Source organism: Phyllostomus hastatus, unplaced genomic scaffold, assembly GCF_019186645.2.
Source record: "Phyllostomus hastatus isolate PE091 unplaced genomic scaffold, TTU_PhHast_1.1 phas_contig_196, whole genome shotgun sequence".
Taxonomy (NCBI): Eukaryota; Metazoa; Chordata; class Mammalia; order Chiroptera; family Phyllostomidae; genus Phyllostomus; species Phyllostomus hastatus.
Genome location: NW_025333709.1, coordinates 40,390,882 through 40,413,564, shown reverse-complemented (window position 1 = coordinate 40,413,564; position 22,683 = coordinate 40,390,882). Strand labels below are relative to the sequence as shown.

The window sequence follows — 22,683 nt, the reverse complement described above, 5'->3', positions numbered from 1 at the left end:
CAATTTATGTGATTTCAAGAGAATATATTAATATCTTGTGAGGTATTGGAGAGGACACATATGTCAATGGGTCAAAATAGAGAATCTAGAAATACAACCACATAAATATGTCCAAGCATTTTTTTTATAAAGGTGCAAAAGCAATTCAATGTGGAAAGTATAGCTTATCACACATGGGGTAGAAACAACTGACTATTCAAACACAAAAATGAACTTTGACCTAAACCTGACACTTCATGAGCACACCCAGTGTAGATCATCAACTTAAATTTAAATAGCAAAAGTGTAAAACTTTTTTAGAAAAAAATAGGAAACAATTTATACATAGACTATGCAAGAGTTCTTTGATGCCAAAAACAAATTACACTTCATCAAAATTAATTTGCTCTTCAAAAGGCCCTGTTAAAAAAGATGAAAAGATGAATTGAAAACTACAGCTCAGAAAATATGTACAAACCACATATCTTAAAAAAAGCAAATATCTAAAATATATAACAAACTCTTGAAACACAATTAAAAATAATCAATTAAACATTGTACATAAGACAGAAACTTCATTGAAGAAGATTTACAGAAAGCAAATCAGCATATTAAAAGATGTTCAACACCACTAGTTATTGGGGAAATAAAAACTAAAACCACAATGAAATGCTTCTACATATCTATCAGGATTGCTAAAATAAAATAAATACATAGTGAAAGTACCAAATGCTAGTAAGAAAGCAGAGACACTGGATGACTTGTACATTTCTGATCAATACATGAGATAGCCACTGTGGAATTAAGTTTCAAAATTTCTTTTAAAAACTAAGTAAATGACTACTATAGGAACAAGCAGTTCCTCTCTAGGCATTTTTGCTAGAGAAATAAAGAACATGTGCACATAAAACTTTGTACCTGGATGACTAGAGAAGATTTGTTTGTAATAGTCAAAAGCTGGAAACAGCCCAGATGTTCTCAACAGGTGAGTGAGTAAGGAAATTTGAGGCACTCATACCACAGAATACTAGTCAGGCAGTAAAAAGAAATCACTTATTTATGCATGTAACAACTTGGATGAATTTCCAGAGAATTAAGCTGAGTAGAAAAGACCAATCACATTTATATCTCCATTTACATACTATTCTTGAAAGAATAGAACTCTAGAAATAGAGAGCAAATTAGTGATTATCAGGGGTTAAGGATAAGAAATAGCAAAAGGGAAGTGGGTTTTGCCATTAAAAGTACCCTTGTGGTGATGGAAATGCTCTGTATCTTTTCATAAATATATCTTGCTTCCATCTTGTACTATAGTTTGGCAAGATGCTTTTACTGGGTGAAGGGTAAATGGGATAGCCCTGTGTATCTAACAGCATGTAAATCTTCAATGATCTAAAAATAAAATGTTTATTAAATACAAATAAAAATAAAATTGCTTTCATAATAGCTAATGTTGCATAATAACTTCTCTACAGTGTATCTAATGTTCCACATTCTCCCATTTAACATGTTATGTCTTCTATTTTCAATCCATATTAATATTTTGTGTTTCTTTTAAAGAGTATAAGCTTCTTGAAGTATAAAATTACTTATACTCCCACTTCCCACTTCTTTCTTTTTTTCCCCCAGCATTTATCAGAGAGAGTGAGAAGTCTCAGTCACTACCTCTGTGATTTTTTAAAAAAATTTTTATTGTTCAATTACAGTTGCCTGCCTGCATTTACCTCCCACCACTCCTCCCCACCCCAGCCATCCCCACGTTCCTCTCTTGCTTCCACTCCCCTTGATTTTGTGCATGCGTCCTTTATAGAAAAATCTGTTAACCAACCTGAACCACAATTTTAGCACATAAAGTAATGTTTACCTACTTAATTCAAAATGTTTTTAAAAGTATCAAATTATGTAATATGGTTCCAGAGTTTTATACATAATATATATGTAATTTGTTGTACTTGTTTCTATTATCATAAAATAATTATAGCAAATGCTTAATCAACAAATGTCAAGTAAATGCATACATTAGAAGGTAAACCAGCTTAACATACATACATTAAGGTACAAGACTAGCCTTTATTTTTATTCTCAAACTGTATACTCATGAAGATCAGGAAGGAAGAATTGTTAAACAATAAGTTATTATGGCAACATTTTAACTGAACCATTTTAATAATATAATATAGTTCCTTAACTTATTTTGTTATTTTTCTTTAGTCAAGTGACCATTCAGTTGAGAAAAAAAGAAGTCATATAATTATGCATATTTTAAAGACTAGGGGATTATAATATAATTAAGTATCTGAGAGGGGAGAAAATGAGAATGTTTACTAAGTACTAACGATGATCATGTCTGACCAAATGTAGCCCTGATTAAATTCACATAGCTACCTTTCTCTTATCTTCACCACAACAGCTGAAAATTGTCAAGAAAAAAGAAAATAGAAAAATCCAAAGATTAGTTTTTCTCACTTGACATATATGTCAACAAATGGGCACTAAACATTGCCTAGCAACCCAGCTACACTGTCCTAAAATGTGTAACTCCCCATTCCACAAAGTAAATATTTCACTCTCTTACCACCCTTCAAAAACAAACCTCTCTTACCTAAGTCTGAAGCTGAATCAGAATTGAGAAATTACAAGCAATCATTCAGAAACTATTTAATATTCCTACATGCATTTAATACTCAAATGTTTTTTCTGCATTTATTAAAATGATCATATGATTTTTATCTTTCATTTTGTTTATCTGATGTATCACATTTATTGATATGCAAGTATTGTACCAACCTTGCATCCCAGGATAAATCCCATTTGGTCATGGTGTATGATCTTGCTAATTTATTGCAGGATCCAGTGTGCTAATATTCTGTTGAGGATGTTAACATCTGTGTTCATCAGGGATGTTGGCTCATAATTTTCTTTCTTCTTTGTGTCTTCATCTGGTTTTGGAATTAGGATAATACTGGCCTTGTTAAAAGAGCTTGGAAGTCTTCACTCCTGTTGAATTTTTTGGATGAGTTTGAAAAGGATAGGTGTAACGTTCTTTAAATCATTGATAAAATTTGCCTATGAAGCCAATTATTTCAAGACCTTAGCTTGCTGGGAGTTTTATTGATTACTGCTTAATTTCATTAGCTGTTATCAGTCTATTTCAGGTTTTCTGATTCTTCTTGATTCAGTTTTGGAAGATTGCATGTTTCTAGAAATTTATCCATTTCATCCAGGTTACCCAATTTCTTTGGTAAATACTAGTTGTTCCTAGTATTTTCTTATAATCCCTTGTATTTCTGTGATATCAGTTGTTACTTCTCTTTCATTTCTGATTTTATTTATTTGGGTCCTCTCTCTTTTTTTCTTTATGATCCTGGTTAGATGTTCATCAATCTTGTTTGCTTTTTCAAAGAACTAGCTCTGGTTTCATTGATCTTTTGTATCATTTTTTCGGTGCCTATGTCATTTAATTCTGTTCTGATCTTGATTATTTCCTTCCTTCTATACACTTTGGGCCTTGTTTGTTGTTGTTTTTCTAGTTATTTTAGGTGTATGGTTAGATTGTTTACTTGAGATTTTTCTTGCTTCTTGAGGTAGGCCTACAAGGGTATTAACTTTCCTCTCAGGACTGCTTTCTCTGTGTCCCATAGATTTTGGGTTGTTTTATGTTCATTTTTTATTTCTTTCTAAGTAATTTTTGATCTCCTCTGTAACTCATGCATTATGTAATAATATGTTATTTAGTCTTTATGTAACATTTGAATGTTTTTTGTTCTTTTTTAAAAGATTTTATTTATTTATTTTTAGAGAGGGAAGGGAGGGAGACAGAGAGAGAGAGAGAGAAACATCAATGTGTGGTTGCTGGGGGTCATGGCCTGCAACCCAGGCGTGTGCCCTGACTGGGAATCGAACCTGCGATACCTGGTTCGCAGCTTGCGCTCAATCCACTGAGGTATGCCAGCCAGGGCTTTTATTCTTTTTATTGAGGTTGATTTCCAAATTCTTGCTACTGTGATCTAAGAAAATGTTTGATATTATTTCAGTCTCCTAGAATTGTTCTTGTTTTGTGTCCTAACACATGGTCTATCTTTGAGAATAATCCATGTGCACTTAAGAAGAATATATATTCTGCTGCTTTGGGATGAAATGTCCTGTAAATATAAATTAAATCAACTTGATGTAGTGTGTCACTTAATGTCATTATTTCCTTGTGGACATTTTGTCTGGAAGATCTATCCATGTATGACAATAAGGTATTGAAATCCCCTACTATGTCTGTATTGCTGTTGATCTCTTCCTTAAAGACAACCAGGATTTTTGTAATATATTCATTTTCATTTTTGTGGAATATTTTCTTCCAACTCATTACTTTCAGCCTCTGTAAACCTTTTGTTCTGAGGTGGGTCTCTAGTAGACACCTCATATATGTATATGTATATAGGGGTTATGTTTCTTTTATCCATTCAACTACTCTATGTCTTTTTTTGGAGCATTAAATCCATTTATACGTAAGGCTATTATATAGGTAGGTACTTATTTATTACCCTTTTAAAATTGTACCTATGTTCTTCTCTCTATACTTATTCTTAGAGCATGCCCTTTAACATTTCATGCATTTCTGGTTTGGTGTAATGAACTCTTTTCGCTTTCTTTACTTTTTCCTTTTTTCTTCTTCTTTTTTTTTGTTTTTGGCCTTCAATTTAAAATGACAGTCATGCTGGGTAGAGTATTCTTGGTTGCATTTTATATTGCTGTTCAAGTACAGTTGTCTGCATTTTCAGATTCATACTCTTTACTATCTGAATATTTATACCAATTCCTTCTGTCCTGAAGTGTTCCTGTTGATAAATCAGCGATAGCTTTACATAGATTCTCTTGTAGGTAATTATCTGTCTATCTCTTGCTGACTTTAATATTTTCTCTTTGTACTGGCCATTTGCCATTTTAATTATGATGTGTCTTGGCATGGGTATCTTTGGGTATCTGAAAAGGTGGAAGGGATTTTCTAGGGATTTTCGTTGTTCTTTTGTTTGGGGCATTGTTTTTTGTCATCACATTTGCTTTGCATATGTTAGGTAGATGTGCTATGTCCCCTTGATTAGGATTCTCTGTGCTTCCTGAGCTTGTGTGACTTTTTTCTTCACTAGGTTAGGGAAGTTTTCTGCCATTATTTCTTCAAATATGTTCTCTACCCCTTGCTCACTCTCTTCATCTTCTAGTATCCTTATGATGCAGATGTTATTACACTTGATGTTGTCCTAGAGGTCCCGTTGGCTTTCCTTGTTTCTCCTAAGTCTCTTTTGTTTTTCAATTTTCTTTTTGGGTAGATACTCTTATCTTGCCATCTAATTTGCTGATTTGATACTCTGCTTCATTTAACCTCCTGTTGATTCCTTCTAGTAACTTTTTCATTTTAGGCACTGTAATCTTTATTTCTGATTGTTTTTTGTATGATTTCTGAATCCTCCTAAATGCCTACCATCTCTTTGATTAAGTTCTCACTGAGATTATCTGTTCTTCCCCCAAGGTCCTTGAATATCCTTATAACCATCATTTTAAACTCTGCATCTGATATTTGGGTTGCTTCCATTTAATCTATTTCTTTTAATTTTTTTTCTGGGGATTTTCATTGTTCCTTTGTTTGGGGCATTGTTCTTTGTCATCCCATTTGTTCCCTGTGTGTTAGGTATATGTGCTATGTCTCCAAAATTTGCTTTGATGGCTTTGTGATGAAGGTGTCTTGTTATTGGGGTAGTGGCACAATCTTCCAGAACATCTGAGCTCCATGCTCCAGGAATGTTTCTTCTGAGTTATATGTCTCCCTTATTGTAGTTGTGTCTTGAATGCTGTTGGCCCTATCATGAATAGAATTAACCCTTCATATGTGGAGACTGTAAGGGTAACCCTTGGCCATTGTGTGTGAGATGCTGTGCAGGGGCTGCCCCTTGAGGCAACATTGTTCCCAGCAGGGTTTGGTGCCTGCAAAAATCCCCCTTTGGGTGTACTGATTTTGTGGTTCCTTGGGTCAAGCACAGGTGTGGTCTGAAGCCCACCACTAGTTTCGTTGGTTGTGGGTCTACTTGGGTGGGTTTCAGATACAGGTTACTGTAAGACATTGTATGTATCTGGCCTTGGATTACCTATAAGTAGCTACCACACTATTCATTGTTTTTGTTTGTGTCTACTGGACCTTCTTGTGCATGCAAGGGACCATCTGTATAGAAGAGTCACCTTCCTCCAGCTTAGAGCTGGGGGCAGCTAGGACTGAGGTTCCCTGAGGTTCACCTCTACCTTGTAGCTACTCTGCTCCTCTTTGAGGTTGCTTCATCTTCCTCTGGAACCTTTTAATTAGAGACTGTAGGATGAGCCTAGGCCATTTGGAATAGGGCTAGTGGGTCCCTTACTTGTGAGTCACACAATCTGAAGGGCACTCAACCAAGGTAAATTAGCCCCTGCTTGAAAATCCTTCAGTATTTTCCAGAGACTCCAGCCCTAATTTCCTCAGAGGTGTTCACTGCCAATTCAGAATGGTTACAGTCAGTTGTCTCCTTTGCAGGAATGAGCTCAGCACTACTGGACTCCAGGGCATAGATCAAAAGAGTCTTTCATATGGGTTGATGCTGGACCAGCTTACAAGAGGAGGCTAAGCTCTCTGTCCCATTTCTAGGCAATAGCTTCAAAGGGTCTCACATTTTGAAAGACCCTGTTCTGAGCTGGTCTTCCTTCCTCCCGTGGAAATGTGCCCAGTGGGGAAATCCAGGACTTGGCAGGCACAATTTAAACAATTTCATATTGGGGGTGGTGCCCACAAAACTGTAGGAAAGAGGTGGGCATTTCCTCCCCTTACAAGGGCAGCATGGGCTGAGACTGATTTTGCCTCCCCGCTAAGTATCCAAGCAGTTCTGCCTTTGCCAGTCTAACTCCTAGCCATAGACTCCACAAGGGACACAGTCTAAAACTATTGGCTCAGTGGGGCACCTGGCTCTGTGACAAACCAAACTGAGTGAGGCCCAAAGTCCCCACCATGCTCAACACCCTGGTCTCTCTGTACAGCTGGTCTCAGTAGGGAAAGATTCAAAGTCCCAGGTTGGCTCCACATGACTCTGAACATTGCATGATGGGCCAAAAATTCCCAGCTCTGTGTGGCTCCTCTTTGGAGTGCCTCCAAACTCAGGAGCAGGGGTGGCCCAAAGGTGGGGGTCAGGGGATCACCTGTGTGCTTGAAGAGGAGGAGACCAGTCCTCTTTCCCAAGTCACTTAGTTAAGTCACCGTCTAGGTCTCCACCCAAAGTCTCCTCAGAAAATAGAAGGTACTTCAAAGACACTGTTGGCTGTAGCCTGCAGATGCTCCCACAGGATCCGTGGGCAGCAGCATGGCCTTTCTAGCAGTCTGACCCTGTATGTCCTGTGAACTCTAAAAATATGGAACTCTTCATGAATTTGCATGCCACCCTTGCACAAAGGCCATGCTAATTTTCTCTGTATCATTCCCATTTTAGTATATGTGCTGCCAGAGCATGCACCTGGCCAGTTTTTTCTTTTTTATCTCAGTAAATAACACCAGTCATTTATATTATCACTGAAATTCAACACTACTATTCTTTACTTTTTTCTCTTTTTACCACTGTCCCAAATCAGCCAGAAAGCCTTGATCACCCTTTTCCAAACTATATCCAAAATCTGCTTACTTTCAGGGTCCCATTGTGATACTCCTGTCTAAGGCTTCAACATTATTTAATCAAATCATTGCAACAATCACTTTACTTAACACCCCCCATCTCCAATACAATTTCCTATAGCAGAGCCACATAAATATTTACTTAAAAACATATTAGAACCTGTCACTTTTCTGTTAATATTCTGCAATATTTCCCACCCTATTTTCAACAAAATTTTAATTCTGATGGTTGCCTACATTTTTTACCATGTTCTTCTTTAATTAATATAACATAGACAAAATAGACCTAATCTATTCTAATACTGAGAAGTATAATCTAATATGAAAATAAAATCCTTAAAACATATTTGGAAATAGAAATTTTTCCTAGCTTTGAGGCATACATTTTTCAGAGTTTTTAAATTCATAATAATTAATTGAATTTAATGTTCTTGTGTTTTTTTTTCCTAATCCCTCTTTTGGATCAGGAAAATAAAAGCCTACATAAAATATTTAACTTAAACACCAACATACTTATTTCTGAATGTGGAAATACTATAGATAGACATACAGATAGGTACAAAAATTGAAGAAATAGGAAGGAAGGAAGAAAGGAAGGGAGGAAGGAGGGAGGGAGGGAGGGAGGGATGGGAGGGTTTGAATGTATTACTATAATACAAACTATATTTTTAATAAAGTGGCAATTATGTAACATTTTCCCCATGAGCATGGAGATAGGAGAGTGGCACAAGGAGAGAAGGGCATAGGGAGGGAAAAGGGCAATAGTACTGACAGTATTGTAATGTGTATTGATAAGTAGCAATGATAGGTATTAAGTGGAAAAAGAAAAGTCCATTTTTTTCTCTCCATCTCTTTATCTTCCACAGGTCTGGGTAAGCAAAATAAACCGAGGGAATTGAACCTGTGAGTTCACAGGTTCATAGTAACATAAAAATAAATTAGCAATTAATCTAAATATCCTCTTAATTGGGTAGATCTAGTATGCCTAGAAGTAAGGACGCCAGAATGTATCGTAGTTTAGTGGCTCCTTCTGTGCAATAAAGCTGTCAGGGCTGACATCCCAGTATTCATGGTTCTTTCTTTCTCCTCCTTGGGTGGGGTGAGGAGATTATGCAGATGAGTCATAACACTGTGTCTGCCTAGGAATCCTTGCCTTGTGTGCTTGGCATACTCTGAATTTGTTTTTGTGTCTCCAAATACAGCAGCACTATGACCAAGAGAATAAACACTTTACCAAAGCTATTTAGCAGTTCCACTAAATGATTCTACCAGGCATCAACTTTTGAATACAAGAAATATTCTTCTCCCACTCCAATCTTTTATTTGTCCTTATTCAAATTTCTTTCTACTGTGTTTCTCTCTCCTTTTTTCATTTTGTTTCTCTGTTACTTTCTCTTTCTATCTCTTATCTCTTTGCCCCATCTTTAATTCTATGTTTCTTTCTCCATTTCTCTCATCTAAATACTTGAAGTTTTTACTCATACAAAAACTTCATAAAAACTTCATACATAAAAACTTAAGCTTTAAACTTTAAGATAAGCTTTAAGATAATTTCTTAGAATTCCTGTCCTTAAAGTGAGAAATTACCTTTTGTAGCCTTACTAGCTCAGAGAGAGCAAAGATAAATATCAGACATCATTAGGAAAAGATATCAATTAGGATTTCAATCATTAGGAAAGATATCAATAATCATTACTAAGTTTCAGGTCACAAAAGGTCTTTCTATTTTTAAAGATTATTTATTTATTTTTAGACAAGGGAGGGGGAGGGAGGAAGAAAAGGGGGGGAAAAAAAACAACATCAATGTGTGAGAGAGATATCAAAAGATTGCTCCAAACTGGGACCTGGCTTGCAGCCCAGGCACATGCCCCAACTGAGAATCAAACTGGTGACACTTTTGGTTTGCAGGATGACATCCAACTCATTGAGCCACACCAGTCAGGCCATCACAAAAGGCCTTTTAAACTGTGGTTCAGAATTTAAAGTTTATTCTGAGTGTGAAGGAAAATATTTATAAAATTTTGATCAGAAAAGATTCTTGATTTGACTTATATTTAAAAATATCAAGCTTTGGCTTAAAATGTGTGAGGAATAGTCTATAATGCATAGAAGGTAAGAAAGGAAGCAGACACATTAGCTAGAATGCTAATGCAGAAATCTAAGATTGTGGTGAGAATTAAGGCACCGGTCTTCTTGCCAATCTGTCTTGTCTTTCCTTAGTGTCAAATCGTTAAATGTCTTACAAATACATTTTTTATTTTTTGGAGAAAAGAAGCCACCATAATTGGGTATTAAACTCACTCGTCTCTACTTTCCCATGGTTTCACTATAGATACTATAGAGACTCATGTGGGTTTTTTTACTGGTTTATCTAGGTTAGAGCTCAATAAAATACTTATATTGCAACAATTTTCATAGAACCTCTTGGAGATTGTAAAGAGTTATAGAAACTAAATTTTTCTCTAAAGACAAGAGTGTGAGTTTAAAGAAGGTTTTCAAGTTTTCTCCAAAGAGAAATCAGACATTGAAGTCATATTTCTCAGTCTAAATTTGTATCTAATCTTTATTTTACATTATAGTTAACCACTCTAAATCCTCCTGATAGCAGTGGCCTATGGAAAATGAAGTGGGATCTTAGAGATTTACCTATAGTGGTTTTGCCCAGATGAGTCATTCAGTGGCATTCTGCCAACTTATTTTTTTCCAACTGAGAAATAAAGATGTTATTGTATCTGCATGTTCTCCAGCATAGTTTTTTAACCCCCCTGGAAATAACAAGCTATCAAACACATATCTGTATGAAATTATAATTCTCCTCCAAGCATTTCAGTACAAAAGAGCCAAATTTAACATCTAGAGAGATCGTGAACTAATAAAATGTTTGAATGGTCAAAAAACATATTTCAATGATCTGTTGTTTTGTTTATTAGAGTTTCAGAATTATTTTTTTTTGATCAAGGCTCTTTTAAATGTCAAGCCATGTACCAAAATTGACCTAATCCCCATTTAAGAATGATAAGTTAGGATTTTAGATTTTAAGTTTATTAAATTAAACATATGAAATTGTCATTTTTTTCTAGGTCAAACTTGTTTTGATATTGTCAGTTTTATTTGATTCTAATATATTTATATAGAAATATTATGGACCTATTTAAATACACATATGGGAAACCTAATAGGCTCAATTTAAGGTTTTTATGCAAACTGGTAAAAATACACAATAAAAGATGCTTCAAGGTAGATATTGAATCCAATGGATGTATGTAATATCTATCATTATAACAGATGGATGGTTCTCATGTCTAAAAATAATAACTCCTAATTTGAATATCTCTTAAATTCTAGAATCTGCAGAGTTCAATCCCATTTTATTTTGTTGTATTTTCCTCAAATAAATTCAACTACTGCTCTAATATGTATGTATCACTAGATTTGCCCATTTTCCCAAGCCAAACCCTGTTTTAATTCTGTAATATATCCTTTCAGATTTTCTACGGATACTTTAAATGTAATATACGTAGAATAACCTTTTTCCCTTGCACCAGATTTTCTGCCATTTTTTAAGCCTTGGATGATGACATCACCAAGAACCTAGTCTGAAGACATGAAATCGTGAAGTCAACCTTGACTTTCACTTTCAGTAAATCGACAAAGTACACTGATTCTACCTCAGAAATGTGTCTCAATTACTGACTGTCTCCTTTACATCCCGTGATTTTGCTGAGTTCAGGGCCTCCTGCCTTTATAGATTGTTGCAAAGGATTCCTAATGGTTTTCCCTGAGACTAAAAGTTCCTAAAATAAATTTATTTTAGTTGAGATCTAATTTTCTTTAAACAGATTATATTGTTTGAAATAGGAAAAATGCATTCAGCAACATATTTAAAGAATGAGAGTAATTATATAATTTTGCATTCTCTCCTTTAAAGAAAAATGTTTATATCTTAAAATGTATTTGTTTAAAGGATTTTTAATAATTATATTTGTTAGAGTAAAAACTATTGATTATTGTTTAGATCGATCTTCAACTGGATGATGTAAATGTAAAGGAAGCGAGACTTTAGAACATAAATGTGTAAGTTTATAAACATTATTTCACCAGGGTATCTAAATTCTAATATTAATCCAAATATGTTTTCTTAATTTTACTTCCTGCTCCCCTGCTACATTTATGTAATCCAGAATGTGTATTTTAATTTTATAAAAGTTATGAATGGCATTTCATAGAAAAATAATTTAAAATGTCTAGTGCTCTTCATCGCTTACTCATAGTAGAAGAAATATAAATCAAAACAACGACAAAGCCCTTTTTATTTGTGAGAATTGCAAAACTATTTTAAAGTTTGAAAATTTATACTTTTAATACTATGGGAGAGATGAGACCTTTATGCAAATATTTAGAGGTATAAATGGTAGTATCTATCAAAATCACAAATGTGTGTGACTCTTGTCAAACCACTTCTAGGATGAGAATTTGTCCATGCGTTTGTGCACACAACTGTGGCAGACTCTGCATTTGAACATATTCATTTCAATATTACTTGGAGTTAAAAAAAATGGAGGCAATTTATGTTTCCATCAGTCCGTAAATGTCTAAGTAATTGGAAACACACACAAAAAACATTAAATAATCCAACTGTTCATCAACAGAAGAACTGTTTCAATAATTATGGCATGTCCATAAAATCATCCTAGTTCTTGGAAAACAAAATCATTTTGCATATGTTTATTTGCAAGAGTTCAAAGATAAACCATAAAATGATAAAATAAAGGTGTTGAAGTTTATGAATAGTATGATAACAAACAAATTTACATGCTGGTACATGCATATAAATAGAAGGGAAAGACATACAAAACTGCCAATAGATATCACATAACACTAGTGTGCTTGTGGGAAGTTGGAGATGTCATAAAGTTTATTATTTTATTTTTATTAAGTATATTTTTTCTTTCACCCACAATATTAATTACACTGTTTAAAATGTTTTAAAATAAAGATGAACTAAACTGCAAGATTTAATGTGGATTTATTTTTGTGATTGCTGTGACAAAGTCAGTCTGAAATTACTATTTTATATTAATAAAATCAGTAAGTTCTCCAATAGAAAAAAATGAAAGACAGAAGAGAGGAAGGTAAGAGAGATACTAAAATAGAAAAATACAAGAATGGGAGGGCAGGTAGAAGCAGAAAAAAAAGAAAACAAGAAAGGAAGGACGGAAAGAAGGAGGGAAGGAAGGAAGAAAAGGAGGAAGGAAGGAAGGAGGGAGGGGAGGGAGAATGGAGGGAGAATAGAGAAAACCTATATTCCTGGTTTTGATTTATAACTATAAAAACCCTTACTGTTGACTAGGTGAAGTTGCAGTATAACCCATTTTGAATACTACTACTCCTATTACTACTAATGATGAAAAATATAACAATGCAGCTGAATTTCTAAGAAGTAAGACAGAAATTTAAGTCCATTTTTCATAACACATTGTGTTATATTTTATTTAAATCAATGCACTCAATGCAAATTATTCATTTTAGAAGATAATCTAAATTATAATACATATTTAATTGTCATGAGTATGTATAACTCTTAAGTCAATTTTAACATTTGTTTAAAAATGACATAAGAAGGAATTTATCTACAGGTTAAAAAGCAAGTTTTCCCTGCACACGACTATATTTTTACATAAATAATAGTATATAGATGGTGCCTTTATATTTTTTCTGTGTAAAAATTATACATTCTTTGAATTGGCTAAAAGATATTGTCTTAAAAGTAATTTTTCTCTGTTAAAATGATAAAGTGTAAACAGAACTAACAAATAAAACAGAGACAAACTCAAAGATGGATAACACAGATAGCTAGTGGGGCAGGGGAGGTTAGGGGGTGGAGGGACTGAGCCAAAGGGAAAAGGACTCATGGATGTGGACTACAGTGTGGAGATTGCTGAGTGGAGGGTGTATAAGGGGCTAAATGATAATGGAAAAATACAATAAAGATAATACATTAAAAATAGAATAAATGAATAAGTGATCAAGAGTATTTATTAAGAATGAATTAAAATTACCTTTACTTTTTGCCTAAGTGTCATTCTTGGTTTCTGAGATAGAACAACAGTGCTTTTCATAACCAATGTAAGCTCTAATTTGAATTTAGAAAATTAAACATAATACATTCTAAGATGTGCATTGTTTGTCCTATTTTGTTTTTTATTTTAAATGTTTTTAAAAGGACTGAAAGAAATACTGTTTTAAAAAAAACTTCTACTGACAATGTTTTTGAAATTTAAATCCCAAACTAAAGCTTCTCTTTCATAAAGATTGCAACCAAATATCGATATTAATTCTTCTTAAGAATAACTTCCTAAGAATTCCAATATTAAGGTAAGTCAATAAAAAACATGTCTGTCTTTATAGCTTTAAAATGGTATGTTTTGTTTTGCTTTTAATAAAGGAAAACAGAACATATAATCAGAAATGGATCTTTTTCTTTGCAAATCTGTATTTATTTTCATTCTATCCATTTAGGAAATAAAATATTTTCATGTATTCAAATAATTTACTTAGTTTTGTTTTTTATCATAATAATTTTTCTTTTTGTGTCTGTTCTGCCATTTACTTTAATTTCAAGTCAAAGGGACAACCAAAATGTCCTCTGCATTCATGAGCATGGCTAACCGCTGAGCAAAAAATTTGCGATAATCGTGGAGGCTGTTGGCCTGGGAAATTCTAGGGAAAAATAAAAAGAATGAAGGTAGAAAGACACAAGGAAAGACTCTAAGCATGCATCTCTTAACTAAAAATTTACAATTTAACCTATTAGTGATCCAATGCAATTAAAAATTAACCAACATGAGATACAGACGAATAAATCTGGAATACCATTACTACTGGAATGTTTAAGTGGATCCATGTTGGCACCAGAATGAAAATATATACACACACATATCCATGGTGGGCAAAAAGTAGGTTTACAGTTATTTATAAGAAAAATACAGTAAGTAAGAAATAACATAAGAATGAACTTTCATATCTCACAACTGTAAACCTATCTTTGTCCCACTGGTATATATTTAAACATGACTTTGGGGTGAGAACTAGTTGGTGCTCTGAAGTTTCTCTTGAAAATGGCCGTATCTAAGCCTCTAAGCTTTTGTTCATCAACAAAGTTTTAGATTCCATCTAAGGCTCCTAATCTCTCACTAGTATGGATTTCAGCAATCTTCAAAAATCTCTGTAACTTCCCATAATTTGCATTTTTCTGGGTAACATCAGAAGAATTGACAATATTTATTAAAGTCTGTGTATTTTTCCAATAAAAACAAACAAAAAATTTCATCTATCTATGTTCTTCTAATCCTGCTTGGTCAATTTCCTACATTAACAATCTGCTTTGTTTCTATAAATTCCCAACAAAATGTTCAATGAATCTCTATAAATGAGAGTGGTGTTGCATGCAGAAATGGACATTTGCTATTTGCCATGTGTTAGCTCTCTTGTCCCTATGTATGTGGTATGCTTTAAGATATCTTTCTACCTTCACAACACATATTTATATGGTAAAGGTTTTCACTTTCACAGCAAATTTCATTACTTGAAATTGAAAACTAATACCACTTTCCTTATTGATTTTATCTTTTTTCAATTTATTTAATATATTTCTTCTGACCCATTCTAATCACAGCAAAATGAGGATTGCAGCTCAAATGGAAAAAGCTGTAACTGGCAATCCAGATCACTACTCTTAATAAAAAAATGTTCAGGTATTGAATCTCAGAGCCTAAAAAAGAAAGTCACAAAAAGCTTAAGTTCTTTATTTGTGAAACTGGTGATAATAGTATACTTACTTGAGTAGCTTTTGCTACACTATAAAACCAGAGTATCATGAAAGAGTAGGCAGTTATTTCTCAATTTTACATCTGGTTTAGCTTGGGTGGCTCTTCTTCAGGTTTTTGTTGAGTTCAGGTACAGATCCTGCTGTGGGACCAGGCTAGTGGGACAGAATCCACTGGGGATTATTTTTCTTGTGGTCAAGGTTAACAGTCTCAAAGGGGTAAGTAAAAGCAGAAGTGACCAATAAGATTTAGATTGGGAACTGGTGTTGGGAACCGCCCTGCCCCGTATCAGAAGCTGTAACCCCCGCCTAGGCTAAGGGAACGCCCTTGGAACCCTAAACCAGCAAGGAGACAAAAGCTTATCTCCCTGGCAGGAGTGCTGCTTTTGCTGCTTCATTCATAACTGAACCCCAAAGCTTGGTCGGTTAGCCAAAGGCGGGTAAGATTCCCCAAGGAAGGAATGACTTAAGACAGGCACGATCATGTGGGAGGCCCCCCAAAAGAAGGACTTTGGGGGCTACAGCAAAAGGGGGTGATGGACCCTTGCTCCTCGGCTTTGACGTTGCCTGAGTTCTCATCATCTGGGAGAAAAATCTCCTTATCTCTTGGTTGCCTTAGTTCCCTTGCTCCACCTAAGCCTGAAACAATGACAGGATGGTGCAGCTCTGTGCTGAAAAGGGCGGATTCCCCGGGTGATCAGGCCTAAGAAAGAATATGTAAATTACTGTGAAGCCTGCTTTGTTTAGAATGTTCTCAGTTGAATGAGAAGGGTCTTAGGAGGAAGTTAGTTTGTTCCTCAAAGTCTTACAGCTCTTTGACCCTGACTCAAAATAGACCCACAGAGTTCCTTGTTATCTATTGTTCCTTACTTCCCCCTAATGAGTACTGTACTTTACCTGAATTATTATGCAAAACGAGCCCAATAAAAGCTGGTTTGGACAGTAAATCGGTGTGCTCCCCACTAGAGGGGGTGGCCATTCCGTCCCTACTTCTCCACAGAAACTAGTTTGTCTCTGTGTATGTTTTTTCTCGCCTATCATCGAGCCATCCTCAGTGTCCCGTGATCACTACTGGCCGGTGACCCACACATCAAACTGGCACCCTATTACCTCTACCCTTGGTTTTGGACAAAGACAGCCACATTGTCAAGGCCAACCCTAATGTGAAATGAAGGCAGAGCTGAGGGGGAAACAAAGTGAATATATGCTAAAAAATAATTTACTAAAAAATGCATTGAGATAGAGACCAAAGCAATCCGAAGAGTTGCTTTACAAATTCCCTCTGCTGAAATAGAACTAATAATTTAGTGCAATGTAAGAGGATAAAATGAAAAGAAAATGACTTTTTTCTTTTATATTTACCCCATACTACTTTATGATACTATAATGGAGGACCCTGCTTGACCCCAAAACTATTTCTATCAGGTGAACTAAAGCATGAGAACTAATGTGCAGGGTAAAGGATCAAGGAATTTATTTCCAATAAGAAGAGTGGACTAGGAAGGCATTGATTCCAAATGAAATTAAATTGGCCAGGATTTATTAGCCCCAAATAAGTTTCAGATATTAGCAGGAATAAGTATTGCATATTGTTAGAGACAGATTTATGCTTAACATATATCCCTGTAGACTTATGATTGGGTTTTGCAGAAAAAAGAGGATAGTACGTAGAAGTAGAAAATTTTGATATGAACTTTAACATGGGATTGGGAGTTAAGTTACCATTTACTTATTACATACAACTTTCCTTACCTTGCTTTAGAATTCTATAGAGCTATGGCCCCTGAGGTTAATAATAACCATGACAATGAAGAATCCTTGCTCGAATCTCTTCAAAACAACCTGATGCTAAGAAAAGAGTTCATTTATATGCACCATCTATCATCACTTTGGATCTTCTAGAATGGTCACACTGAGGCCTCATTTTCTCCTGGGCTACTCTCAGGTAGTGGCTGACTATGATAGGCAGAGTGCTACTAGAGCTGACTCATTCAGGCCAAACTTAGGACTCTTGGAATGGGTAACATTTACTCTCATGCACTTCACATTGTCCTGTACAGGATTTTTCTCAGACTGTGCTGCCATCAGGTAGTCTTCCTACCTAATCTTTCTTTCCCTTCCTCCTTTCATGGGAGTCAGCATGCCTTGTGGGCAGAAGGCTCTCTCTGACTACTCTAGCACCTTCTTATTTTTTATTTCACAGCATCTCCCCCAATAAAACATTTGTATATCTAATCTATATAGATATCTGATTCTAAGAGAACTCAAACTGATGTAGTAATCAGAAGGGGAGCTAATGTTAGTAATAAGAAGTAACTGCATTTGCTGTAAGAAGTAGTGTACTTTAGACGACACATGGTGTTGTATAGAAGGAAGGATAACCTTTTATACACTATGGAGATAATCTTCTTGATGTTCTACACTGCAAGTTAGGCACATAGCTTTAAGTCCCTGATGGACACAGCTTGGAGATCCACCTGGATCAAACAGAAACAAGTGATAAAATTCAGTGGAGGGAGTAGTTATGCTTGACAGAGCATGCACTGCTCAGCAAAGGTGGCTTTATGGAAAGAAGTGGCAGTGATGCCTGGAGGAAATACTTTTGTTTAGACTAGGTGGCAACAGACTCTAGAGAATGTCAAGTGGATGTGACTCTTCAGTGGGTACCAAAGACATCTATCAAGGCACCTTTGTAAAGTTTAGCTGAAGATGAAAGGAAGCCTTGGATCAGTGCTAGGGGCAGAATAATTTGCATTGAGAAGAGAGAGAAAAGGAGAAAGAATTACAGACTCAGGAAAAGTATAATTTATAAGTACATAATAAGAATGTTTTACTAAAGGGTTCCCTGCAAAAACTGTGGAAACTATATTGTGAATCAATGACCTATAATAACATGTTGCACAAGAACCACTTAAATGTGTGTTTTAATGTGACTCTATTTAGACTCCTTGACAATCTACCTTCAGAAACTCAGTTTGTATATTATTTTTCAAAATTTATGTCAAGTTCATCTGATTCCTCACACATTAAGAGAACAAAGCGGATTCAGTGTATCAATCAGATCCCCACAGCAAAGTGGTTTTGCAGTAAAGGATACTTGAATTGCCACCACTAACTCCACTAAGATTCCAAATGTGTTTTCAATACGTTTTCAATACGTTTTCTTTCACGGATAAGGAAACGTTTTCTTTCACGGATAAGGAAACCATAGAAAATCTGTTTTGGATTCTTTTAGTGTTGTTGTTGATGTTGATATTGTTGAGTGATTGATAGTGACATAATGACTACTGTAATTTAGGGGAAAAGTGCTGAGTACAAGCTAAGAAACAGAAGCAGAATGCTTTCAAATTCCAGAGCTCTTTGAATGGAATGATTAAAGCAAAAGCCAATCTGTGGATCAGGAATAAGTGTGGGTTTAGTAGGTGAGAGCAGGTCCAATGTCTGGGAGGAGATGAAGCCAAATTAAAATCAAAAGGATCTGCATATTTTAAATAAACCATTGTTGATTTGTTCTTACTTGGCATATATTCTGTGATTATTTTAAAACTAATGAATTGAACTATTTTAAAAATAATAATTGGGAACATGACAAGCTATTTCATAATAGAGAAAGCTGGGTATTATATTAACAAAAATGAAGGGAAATGATATTTGGAGAGTAAAAATTGAATGTGGATTAAGTAACTTTTGAAAGAACAGGCATTATATCCAAATGCATTCCATTACTTGATTTACTGTTTCAGCTTCCTATTTATGTATGGTGATTCTTACCTCATAACAATGTGTATAAAGTCGCTGGGTTACTTCTAACAAACGGGGTAAGGAGAGTAGATACTAGAGTATTGCCATATTTAACTGATGGCAGTGGTCTGAGCTAAGGAAATAGTGATGAGAATTGAGGGCAAGGGGATGCTGAGAAAAGTGCTGCAAAGATAAAATAAATCTGTTTTGAATCCTGACTATTATCTCTTCCTTTCCAAATCAAGATAACAAAATTTCAAACAAAATATTCTATAATATGAAATAGTTTTAATAAACATTCTACAATGTGTAAAATCTATTTAAGTGTGGATAAATACACTTGTATTTGAAATAGTTTGAAGCCCGTCCAGAAAGTATCAAGCCACACACTATGAAAAATAGACATTTATTGAAGAACATATATACAAGAGTCACTGTACCTAGGGCAATGATATCTCAGTTCCCTTCAAAGTAGGCATCTTGGAATTCTCTCAAACACCATCAGCTGCACTGCTGTATTTTCATGAATCTCATGGATGGTCTGAAATGCCTTCCCTTTCAAAGGTAATTTTAGTTTTGGGAAATATCAGAAGTCACTGGGCACTAAATCTGGGCTGTAGTGTGGCTGAGTCACCTGGGAGATTTGATGTTTCACCAAAAAACTCTGCAAGAGACATTATGCATGTGTGGGTACATTATCGTGATGAAGCTGCCAATCACCAGTTGCCCATAACTGTGGCTTTCTGAATCACCTTAATAGTTTCCATTGAGGAATAATGTTCAAGCTTAGTACAAAAGTTGATGCAGATTTGTTGATGTACTCGCTCAGTCATTTCGAATGTGACAGCCACAGAATACACATGCTCACTCAATAGCATCCATCCCCCCCACTGATTAGTACAATGAAGTCATCATTATTCACATAGGCACACTCTAGTCCATTCCTGGCTGCCATGTGACATCAGTGTCAAGTAAACCATTCTCCTTATATTAGCAATGATTGGAATTTTTTTGACAGACCTCACTGTATAATAGACTCAAACTTGTTTAATATCTGAAATTCTAGATACAAAGAATTTAAAGTCTATAGCTACTAGACTGTTGAAGCCTTGTACTGAAACATCCAGTACAGAATGTCAATTTTTCAAACTTTTAATTTGTACTCTTTTATTCAGACCACCAGATTTTCCTGAACGTGACAATTACTGACATGTTCACTTGACATTCTTCAAAAGTTTCAACAAGAAACTTAATGTTTCATATATGGTATTGTGTTGAAATTTTTCTTACACCCTCTATATGCATAAGTGGATTCTTAGTAAGACAGCCAGAAATCAACCAATTGCCAGACTGAGTGCTTTAAAAGGTGTACTAGAAATTTGAGTTTCTTATTGTTACCCAACAATTCTAGGAACTTCAATTTAAAACTTTAATTTATACACTCACATTTTATTTATCCTCTTCCTTAGCAAGACTGCCTATCTGCATGAATTCCGGGGCTCTCTTTGACCAGTTTCTACCAGTGACTGAGTTCAAAGATACTTTTCAAAATCATTGCACTACTCTACACTGTAGTAACTATCATCATCATGTCCACTTTAATCTCTCAAATTTATATATATTTTGAAAGTAGGGCCATGGCTGGTGCAGCTCGGTGGATTGAGCACTGGCCTGTGAACCAAAGAGTCTGTGGTTCGATTCCCAGTCAGGGCACATGCTTGGGTGGCAGGTCAGGTCCCCAGTAGCAGGTGCATGAGAGGCAACAGCACATTGATGTTTCTCTCCTTCTCTATCTCCCTTCCCCTCTCTCTAAAAATAAATAAAGTCGGAAGGAAGGAAGGAAGGAAGGAAGGCAGGAAGGAAGGAAGGAAAGAAGGAAGGAAGGAAGGACACCAAAAATCCTAAATTGACTTTGACTATTGACTTTGACTTTTCTTCTTAAAGAAGAACATTTTTACAAAAAGCATAAAAAAGCTATTTGTTAAAAATCAACTTGTTAATAATGCTTTTCCACCATCTTTTGGTATTACAATAATATGTATATATGTATACAGGATGGGGCAAAAGTAGGTTTACAGTTGTTTGTATGGAAAATAATACAATAAATAATCATGATACAAAACAAACTCTGTTTTGTGCACTCACAACTGTAAACGTACTTTTTTCCCACGTCCTTTATTTTTTTCTTTCATCCTGTAGGAGACTGCAGTCCTCAAAGCTAAACTCAGTGCTGAACATCATCACGATCCTGAAAATATATTGCATGCTTTTCCCAACATTCCTTCATCACTATTTCATAATAGAAACTTTGATTACCCTATGAAAAAGAAAGCCAAACATAATGTAATGGATTTTGACATAAAACTTAGCATTTAGATATGTCCAAGTTTGCTATCCAAAGGAATAAGTCACAGGAAGTTTTGCCACAATTGAATTGGTTTTTGTTTTATGGTTAAGATATATGTCTCTTTCATTCAACAGTAACTTCCCTTTCTCGTGTGTTCCCTTTCCCTTTGAATAATTTTCATATTTAAAAACACACTAAAACACTTGAGAGTGTCACTTAGTTCTTTTCTTTAAATGTTCCATTAATCTTTAGGTGAAAGTAACTGTGAAGTGCATAATACTTCACTCAATATAGTAGGTTAACTGCTTTCTCAGACAGGTATCAGTATCAACTTTTATTTTGTGGTTTGTCTTTATTTAATTTATGAGTTTAATATATTTTTCCTTTTCTTAAATAGCAGTAACAATTCAGTATTCTTGAAACAGTAAAATATATTTTCTTATTCAATTACACATTTATGGTACATCTACTAAATGACAAACACTGTGCTAAGCACTGAGGATAAGGAATTATGACAGGTCTCTGCCCTCCATAAAAGCTCAAGAATCTTTCTGTGAAAACAAATAAAAATCCGCTGTAGTTTAACTTTTTTGAAAGAGAAGACAAGTTATGAATGCTACCAGACAATATGAGGCACAATTAACACGACTGGATATTGTAAGGAGTAGGGAAAAACTTGGACCATGAGAAAATAGGAACCTAGCTAGCTAGAGCCAGGAGATTACTAGGTTACTGAACAAACATCCTGCCTTCCCGCCTTATGCAAGAATGCTTGGTTTGAAATTCCCGCGCATGGTCACTGTAAGCAAATAGCTAACTGCTACATCAGCTTCTGTGAAATGCTTGCTTGCTTGCTCGTGCCAAAACCCCTATATAAGGACCTAGATGTGAGCACTCGGCGTGACTCTCATCTGCAGCCCGTGTGGGTACCGTGTCTCTGGACACTTTGAGAGTTCGCCCCTGCACAGGTTAAACTTGGCCAATAAAGCAACATCTTTGATACCCTGAAAGTCTCCGACATTTGTTCTAGCGTTTGCTGGATGCAACAGATATTAACAAGGAGTCAGTAAGTTTCACTGGATGACTAATTCACAGGTAATGATAGGATGAAAGAAAGAAAAA

At 35.2% G+C, this 22,683-nt stretch overlaps 1 non-coding gene across 1 annotated transcript; it reads right to left on the bottom strand.

The window, feature by feature from the left end:
* Window positions 1-7,386: 7,386 nt before the first annotated feature.
* On the bottom strand, window positions 7,387-7,493 carry LOC123815989. Its single transcript, XR_006785204.1, has one exon. It is a non-coding gene; the product is annotated as a U6 spliceosomal RNA (small nuclear RNA).
* Between the last annotated feature and the right edge of the window lie 15,190 nt (window positions 7,494-22,683).